This window comes from Acinonyx jubatus, chromosome D1 (assembly GCF_027475565.1).
Source record: "Acinonyx jubatus isolate Ajub_Pintada_27869175 chromosome D1, VMU_Ajub_asm_v1.0, whole genome shotgun sequence".
Classification (NCBI taxonomy): Eukaryota; Metazoa; Chordata; class Mammalia; order Carnivora; family Felidae; genus Acinonyx; species Acinonyx jubatus.
Genome location: NC_069390.1, coordinates 63,377,014 through 63,387,193, shown reverse-complemented (window position 1 = coordinate 63,387,193; position 10,180 = coordinate 63,377,014).

Below are 10,180 nucleotides of genomic sequence, written 5' to 3'. Positions count from 1 at the left end.
CCTTCCACGCTCTCCAGCTCCTCCAGTCCTGGCCATTCTTTGTTTTCATCTGTTCCTTGAGGTTATGAAATTCTGTTCTCAATTTTTAATCCCATAGTGAAACATTCTGTTGAGATCTCCTGTGTGTGGCTTGTCTCTCTATGTCCTAGTCAGCTGCAAATGAATGCCAGAAATTTGTATTTGAATCAAAGCAAATAAAAGACAGTAGGAATGCTTGAGAAGTCTTCACCATGCTGCCAGACTCTCTCTCCTCTGATCTATGACTGTGTTATGTATTTCCAACTCCCTTTCATTTTTACCATTTCAACATGCAGCTCTCATCTTTCTTTCCCTCTCAGAATCTGTCAGAGTTTAAAAGTAAATACCTCAAAAATTAGTGCAGGCAAAGATATAAAAAATCAAAAGAACTTCCTTGGGGGACACAGAAAGAAACCCATCTTCTATATATGTGAGTGGGAGTGAGGAGGGCTGTCAGGAGGAAACAGGCTGAACAAAGGCTGCCCGGAGGCACTCATGTGTCCCTTCATGCTCATCTGATGAATGAGAAGTTGACAACAGATTTTGACGGAATGATTTCGTCAAAGCCATAAAGTGGCCAACTTCTGTGTACTTGCACTTTCTAAGACAAAAGAATAATACAGAAACTTCCGGATTATAAAGAATTTATAGCTACTGCTATTAGGTTAGTCTAAACCACTATCTTTGGTTGTCTGAATGACATAATAGGTTCCTGAATGATGTATCTACATTACTTCTGCCCCTTCCAACTTATTTGTACACAGTAATCAATCTAATTTATTAAAATCTATACTATATGATAGCATTACCTTAAAACTCCCCAACTACATTTAGAAAAAAAATCAAAACTTTTTACTTTGACTTACAAGACCCAAAAGATGTGGCCCAGGCTATGCTCAGACCTCATCTCTTATTATTCATTTTTTACTCACTAAACTCCAGGGAATCACATCCCCATTACCCTAGATCCTCCATAACTCTTTATGAGGTTACACTTTAAAATCTATCATTTTTCTCCATAAAGCTATTTGTGATAATACACTTTAAAATGTGTCATTTTTTAGGGATGCCTGGGTGGTACCAAATCTTGATATTGGCTCAGGTCGTGATCTCAATTTATAGGATCGAGCACCATGTCAGATTTACACTGTCCGTGGAATTGTTTGAGATTCTCTCTCTCTCAGCCCCTGTGCCCCCCAAAATAAATAAATAAGCTTTTCAAAAAGTACTCTTTTAAAAAGTGAATAAAATGCATCATTTCTCTCTAAATGTTTTATTTCAATGTATTTATTTACTTTATCGCTTCTTTCTCCTTCATTTTATTTTTCCTCAATTCGACTTCAAGTTTAACTCCCTGACAGTAAGATATTCTATCCCAAAAACCTAGAGCAATACCTGGAGCATAGATGATGCTCAATAAATATTTGTTAATTAAAGGAATAGACTTATAGGATGTGATGGTCTAGAAAGCCTCAGACATCATTCAGGTGCTGTAAAATAATCATGGCCTGTGGAGTGCAAAGACCTGTATTATAATCCCAGCTTCATTTCAGCTATCATTTCATCCAAGTGGGCCTCTTTTTTTCACATTTAAAAAATGAAAACAATATCTTTATACTCAAAAGTAGTAAAGACAAAAAATAATAATTAATCCATGTCAGCCAGTAGTGGCTATTTGCTTAAAAACTCTATGGTTCTGTATAGGTGGGAAATCTGAGTCAGTGTTCCACATATATAGATGTATTTCTAAATGTTTGCATGTAAACATATTTTTACACCTCAATTTCCATGGTTTCTATAGATTTATCTACTTTAAATGTTTTTAATGTTTATTTGTTTTTGAGAGATATAGAGACAATGCATGAGCAAGGAAGGAGCAGAGAGAGAGGGAGGCACAGAATTCAAAGCAGGCTCAAGGCTATGAACTGTCAGCACAGAGCCCCACCTGGGGCTCAAACTCACAAACAGCAAGATCATGACCTGAGCCTAAATCAGACCCTTAGCCAACTGAGCCACCCAGGCATCCCATAGATTTATCTACTTTAAAACTGCCATCTATCTTGTTATGGTATGGCTAGTTCAAATAATGGTGTGTGTGTGTGTGTGTGTGTGTGTGTGTGTGTGTGTGTGTTTAGGTATATTTAAAGCCTAGTTTAAGATCTACATACACATATAGATCCATTTAGATGTGGAACATATAAAGAGTATAACTATAACATATAAAAATATGTTTTAAGATTACAGAGACTAATTGGCCTCAGACATAGGGAACTATGATCATGATCAAGGACCTCAGTAGAAACATTGGTACCAGGAATCTGTATAATTACTATCATAGAGTAATAAGTAACTTCACTGGTTTGCTAACAGCTTGACAAGTGGCTGCTTTTCCCGAACGTGAAGATTAGCATTTTGAATTTTGCAGAGATCTGTCCCAAACTTTGGGACTGTTTTACATTATAGAAAATGGTGCTTCAGGGAACAGTCAGAACAGAAGAAAAGGACAGTTGTTCTGACAATCACTTTGGCTCAGATTCTTCATATGTACAATGAGAAGAATATCCGTCTCATCTCCTTGTCATGGGACAAGGTATGAACATTTATGTGCAAGAGCATTATAAGCTACCAGAGGTTTATTTTTCCATTAAAATTTTTTTTTGCAACAAGAACTGTAGGAAACTAGAACACCAAAATTGCTGATTTGAATCCATCTTAGGGAACATTGTACTAATGGGATGGACTATTTTCTCACATAGCACAACTACATACTGTACAGCTGTAAAGTCTATGGGTATAAAGCTCCAACTACAAAAGGGCCCTCAGCAAAGTAGTACCCAGTGGATCCCTAGCAACAGAGCAATGGTACTATCATAAAGACAAGATTGTTGGGAGCCTGGGTGGCTCAGTCGGTTAAACATCAGACTCTTGATTTCAGCCCAGGTCATGATCTCAGGTTCATGAGATTGAGCCCCACTTGGGGCTCTGCTCTGACAGTGTGGAACCTGCTTGGGATTCTCAGTCTCCCTCTCTCTGCCCCTCCCCCACACTCTTTGAGAGATCTCTCAAAGAGAGAGATCATTCATGAGTGCTTATGAGAAATTCACTGACAACTCCTAGAAAAGCTGGCATTCTGTAAAGGCTAAGATCCTGCATGGGAAAGTGGAAAACAGCCAGTGGCATTTTTGTTGTTGTTGTTGTTGTTGTTGTTGTTGTTAATATTATTCCTTTTGTGTTTTTCACATTGTTATTTATATTGTTTTCAGCAGAGTCCCTTCTCCCATAGCTACAGCTGTTGATTAAACCAAAACACTTCAAGAGCCAAGGGACATGCCAACACCTTTCTTTTCTACATTTATTTTCCAACAAATGATAGAAGAAAAGCCATTTAAAACTAATATCACATTTCCATTAATGAAGGAATGCAAACTTGACTCTCAAGAGCAAGATTTCTCAGAAATGATTTGTTTGGAGAATGGAGAGTGACTGGTTACCCAGGGGCATAATCAGCTGAAATCAGGAAAGATTTAAAGGACTTCCAAAGAGCTGAGATAGGAAGAACAATGTGGTCATCTGGGTTAGAAAGCTAGCAAGAGAGGAATTGTATTATAATGAAATGTAGCAAACATCGTGAAGTGACCATTGAGCAAAAGTGGTGATATGCTGAACTTCACATTTCTCATATGTCAGATGAGGAAGACCCCAGAAACAGCACCATCCAAAAGTTTTTGTTTGTTTTGGGGTTTTTTTTGAAGGTTTTCCCTCAGAAATGCTACCTAGAAAAGGGTTTTACAGTAATTTTCAAAACAAACTTTAAAATAGGCTCTCACCAGCTTGGAAAATTACAAATCCCATTAGCAAAGGAAAACCTCTGAGATATACTACAATGACCTAGGAAAATAATGAAGAAACATCCCAAATTGTGTTCTTTGTTTACCCTATTGAGGTATTTGCCTAGTCTATCTAGATAAGGCCCCTTTAGAACACCACATAAAACAATTGTTCTGACAAGCACACTTTGCAAAACTTTACATTAATGGTCCAAATTTACTTTAAATTATTATTTAGTAGTTACCTGCCAATACCTGTTTTCAATGCCTGGTTGGTCATCCTTCAAAATTGAGAGCTTGCCTTCTCTATGAAGCCTTTGCTGACACTAATGGGAGAGCTGGGCACTCTCTACTCTGTACTTCCACCACAACCAACATATTATTTGACTACAGATTCCATAACAATTTATGACACATGTATTTCCGTTTATTGTTGGTCATGGTTATATTTAATGTATCTTTGTTTCTGCCTTTTTCACATTGATCTGGCTTAAATTAAGTGACTGAGTTTTTTTAATATATCAGTGGTGTGTGTGTGTGTGTGTGCGCGCGCGCACATGGGTGCATGTATACGTATTTGGAGAGGTTGTACAGTAGAGAAGGTGGGCTGATATTTGAATCCAATATATATTTTTACAGCAAAACAATTGGGTACAATCTCTGGAACTATATTGTGTGTTTTAAATCCCAACTCCACGTGCTATGTGTTGTGAAAGTTGGCTGGTAACCTCTTTGGACCTCACTTTCTATATCTAAAAAATAAGGTTAATAATAACAGCCATCTGATGGGCATTTACTGTGTGCCTTCCCCTAGATATGCCTTTCTCAATTTTTAAAGAAGGTACTGCCTGATTATGTCTGAAAAATGCTAGACAATGTCTGTGTCCCCAGGTGGGAGAGGGAGTAAGGAAGCAAATGAACCATAGCCTTTGTCCTCTGAGACACTGATCCCTTGAAGAGAGCAACTGTACATGCATGCCTATAAAACAAAGCAGAATATAACAAATCCTCGTTGTGGTTCTGGTTACTAAGGGCCTGTAATAGAATATAGATAGCCTTTTCTTTCTGTGGGAAACAATGGAATCCTAATAATTAAGGTCATATATCCTGTGCTACATATATAATACACATTATCACATTTCACCTTCTCAACAATTAGGCAAAGTTGGTTTTATGTCCCCATTCTGTAGAGGAAGGTATTCTTAGGAAGCTGAGACTGGAAGAGTTAGACTGTCAAACAAGGTTATAAAGTATGGAGAAGGCCTAGAAGGAGAGCATACGGATTCCCAAATCCATGCTTGTTCTAATGGCATATTCCTTACTCATGACTTTACTGAGTTGAGGAGACAGGTCCATGTGAAAGAACTGGAGGACACATAAGAAATCACATAGGTCAGGATCTATTTCCTACTCTGTGTGCTTAAGTGTGTATTTAAGTGTACAATAAATTTGGTTTCTTTCTCCCTCCTAGAGAACAGGGATTAACGCATTTTTGAAACCTTCCTTTAATTTTGCCTGTGCTGGCTGAAACAGAGTAGAACATTCACTTGAGAGGCATTTAAAGCGCAATTCTATCACTTGTTAGTGTATAATTTGGGACTGGCTACTTTTTATGCCTAAGAATCAGTTTCCCATCTGTAAAGTGAAATAATACACACATAGAGTTGTAAAAATAAAATCATCTACATAGCTTACACATTAAGTTGCCTGTTATTATTTTTATCATCATTATTTTCCCATTAGTATTACAAGATCCTTAGACATTTTTACATTAGTATTACAAGATCCTTAGTATTACAAGATCCTGATGTGTCTTATCCCTTGATGCACATGAGTCAAGGAAATTGGGCTGATGTTCTAAATATCTCAGTAGGCCTCGCATTCCCCTGATAATTCTTTTTCCTACTCCTTTGTTAGGCTGTTTTCCTCCAAAAGATCTATGCCTCTCCCATCCTTCACAATTCTACCCATGTTTAAACGTTTGAAGAATAGTGTCTACCCCTACTCAACACTGCCCCGCTGCCCCCCCAACCCACACACAGAATTTTCTCCAGGCATCATTCTTTGACTTCTGTAGCCCATACTCACTAAACCTTCACTAAACCTAAATGCTACTTACAAGGTAGTATTATACAAACAGGATGTACTTACATTTTTTTATTTCACCTAACTTTGTTCTGTTCCCCAAGTTCAGGTTAAAGCATCTTCAAGTCAGGGAGCTTTCTTCAATCTTCCATAATATTCCCCACTGAGCTTAGCTGGATACAGAAGGAGCCCTGCACAAATACTAGGCTTACTTAATTCATTTTAATGATACATAAGATATTGATATAATCTAAATTCTTCTCCCAATTTGAATTAATCAAATGGCTAACGCTTCCAGATTCTAGAACGCATATGAACTCAGAGAATTTCCATGTGTAACTGTGTATCTGTTTAATCTGATATCCATTTCTGAAAACATTTTGACAGTTTCCCAGTGTGAAGAAAAAGGATTTTTGTTTAATTAATGAAGCTTTTCTCGGGTCCAGATTTTAGTCTTTTAATGCACTTTCGGCTGTTAGAAAGATAGTATTAAAATGCCCTAGCTATTGACTAATGCTTAATTATTCTCTTTCTGGAGTAAATCACATTTTTAATGTAGATCAATCTTTGGCTTTCTTAGCAGGAAATCCTTTAGCTTAGTAATATATCAATGACCCGTGTTTGTTTTCCATTTCTCCTTGTCTTATTTTAAATGGGAGGTTTGCAATGCATTGCATTTATGGAAATGCACTAGGTAAACTTGTGACTACCTAGAGTTTTGGGGGGAACAGGGGAGTGGGTTATATACTATATGGTTAGCTAGATGTAGCCAGACCACTCTCCTCATCAGAGGTATGTATATATAATCATAATATATTTAATAATATATTATTGGGGCACCTGAGTGGCTCAGTCGATTAAGCATCTGACTGGCTCAGGTCATGATTTCATGGTTTGTGAGTTCGAGCCTGGCATCGGGCTCTGTGCTGACAGCTCAGAGCCTGGAGCCTGCTTTAGATTCTGTAACTCCCTCTCTCTCTCTGCTCCTTCCCTACTCATGCTCTATCTCTCTTTCTCTCTCAAAAATAAACATTAAAAAAATTAAAAAAATAATATATTTACATATATATTAGTAATATATATGGTACATATAAATACCTCATCAAAGGTACATATATGAATACTATATATATATATATATATATATATATTTCATTTGATGAACCCAAATATTCTGAAGATATTAGTTAAATCAACTTTATTCAAATGGATGATGACACTAATAATCTGATTATTTGATATACCTGTATTTAGCAAAAGCATAGATGTTAATGTAACTGAAAGCTTAAATTATTTGGAGGAAAACAAATATACAATAATAATCCAACCTAAATATACTCCAAAATAATCTCTTAAAATATTCCACATGTCAAGGATTTCTTGCTTTTCAAATATGCATTAGACCATAAATAAAGAGGAACTTTGGATCTAGTTTAGTAGATTTCTAACAATTTATAGTGCAAGTGACAAAAATCCTTCTTACATTGTGTGCTGAAGCCAATTGTAAGTCTCTTCCCAAATTTGCATTTAGTGATATCTAGTTGGTGGTTCAAAATCAGCCATGGTGGGAACATTTATACTATGCTATAAATAAGCATTTATTGTCTACAAAGATCCAAGTGCAGAGATACAACAGCATACAAGGTTAAAAATGTCACAAATCCCATGAAATTTACCTTTTAGCCTTCTAGTGGGGGAACTAGGTTTTAAATAAATCATTCAAATGAAAGATATTGCTAATTTATGATAAGATATTTGAGGAAAAGCATATAGTACAATGCAGGATGAGCACAGGGTTAATTTTGTTGTTGTTGTTTTAATTAGGGGTTTAGTTTGAGGGAAAGGTGCATTAGGACAGGCTACTCTGAGAAAGCAGAGTTAACACTGAACACTAAAATGTTGAACGGGAACTAGTTTGATGAATCCCAGGTGAGTGGAGCTTTCTTGCCAGAAGTTCTTTGCTATTGCCTAGGAAGAAGGTAAAAGTAACTCTATTGATAAGAAAAACAGCATGTTGAAATTGTCAGGATAACCACTGAAAGATTGGTAAATGCTTGTTTTATCTTCTAAACAAAAAAAGAGTAGTGGAATAATGAAAAAAAAATCTAAAAAAAGCCAGGGAATGAGAGGGCAAAAAGAACAAATACTACTCAGGATAAATAGAAAAAATACACTAAAATATAGCTGTAAACCTATGTATACCAATAATCACATTAAATATAAATGCCTTGATAAATGTTCTTATTAAAAGATAACTGTTAATTTATTTTTAGAGTCAACTATACATTGTTTGAAAAAAACCCCACAATTTAAAAAAAGTATATACAGACTTTGAAAGTAAAAGAATAGAGAAATATACACAAAACAGCTACCGAAAGAATGAGAGTCTAGTCCTATCATTACTGTGAAAGGCAAGAGAAAATAAGAGAATTGGGATCATTGAATACATATAATCATAAGATGTTTTAGTGTATGTGATGAAATCCAAATGTGAAAGTAAATTGATAACCATTACAATCAATTTTAAAAATATACCCGGGTGCCTGTGTAGCTTAGTTGGTTAAGGGTCTGACTTTGGCTCAGGTCGTGATCTCAAGTTCATGGGTTCGAGTCCTTCATTGGGGTCTGTGCTGACAGCTCAGAGCCTGGAATCTGCTTAGGATTCTGTGTCTCTCTCTCTGTCCCTCCCCCACTTACACTCTGTCTCTGTCCCTCAAAAATAAATAAGCGTTAAAAAATTTTTTTTAATACACAGACAAGTTTTTTACCTATTTTTCTTCTTAATAGATCATAATTTTACTTCTCCCTGAGAATTTTATCCCAATGTGATATATTTTTCTATTTGAATATTTTTATCTTTTATGGGTCACCCTATCTTCTATAACAGAAGTGTGTACTCAAATATTTTCTACTTCCTGCAATTTTTTATAACTTAAAAAGTATTTTTGAGTGCATTATATAGTTATTAGTAGTGCGTAATTGAACCAAACAACTTAAATTCCGGCAATTATTAACATAATTTAAATTTTATTAGAAATGTATCTTGTATTGAAATAGTGGTTGAAATATAGAGCTTTAATTAAAAGAGACATCTCTGGCACCAATATTTTAAATTTTTTATGTATATGACATCCTACAGGTTTTGTTTGTTTTGTTTATCATTCCTGGGGAGTGCACTATGGTAATTCTAGATGTTTCAGCTTTATAATACTTTTCTTTCGTAGTGTGAAAGAAGGGCAATTATAAAAAAGGAGGTAGAAAAGGGAACCACAGGTAAACTCTCAGGCTGGTCAATGAGGACCTGAAAATCAGGTTCCTTGAAATACCTCACTGTACCACCAAGATACGTGTGTCCAGTTTGAGACCACCAATCTAGATCAGTGTATTTGATACTTTAAATCTCCTCTTATACACCCCTAACAGATAAGTCAGTGGTTATATATATATGCACAGTATCCTTCCCACTGGACTGTTAAAGAAGTGGAGTCTTATATTTTTCATAGCTGGAAGCACAGGGATGACATTAAAATGATATATTGAATAAAACCAATAAACATGGATTGAATTGAATTAGGATTATAAAGTATTTGCAACAGTTCCTGGTGGAAAAAATACACGGTTCATTAAAAAAAAGAGGTTAGATGATAGAATGTTAAAGCTAATACATTGCATAGAAACTCACGTTAATTTTTTTTGTATTTCAAACAACACTTGGTGTCGACTAGGAATGAGTCAGTTTGTGAAGCACAGGGGAAGAGCCACAAAAAAAAAAGGGGAGGGGGTACAAAACAAACAACAGATGGAGATTTAGGCCAGCACCCACTCTCCCTACAGGCCCTTTTAAAAATATAGCAGCTCCTTTTTAGATTCCATGTTCTGGGACTGGTTCTGCTGCTTTAGAGATATGTCCCTGGTTCAGTCAACCCTACCAAAACCCAGTTCACAAGAAAATAACACAGTAATATTGGTTGAGTTAGGGAAATTAGTCTTGAAATATTATTAAGCCATACTTCTGTCTCCCCTCTGATTTCTCTGTATTCAAGTTTTGCTTCATTTATCTAATTTCCTTTCTCTTCTGTTATCCAGTTTGGTGAATCCTACATCCTTTTGGGTTCTTCTACTCTTCCGCTTATTTGACTATGACTTTTCTCCCCTTGTAGAGAATCTTACCTCCTATTCTCATATAGTCATATAGATACGAGGTCTTCTGGGATCCCTCCATCTAAGCAACGTTGACTGGTGCATCTCAG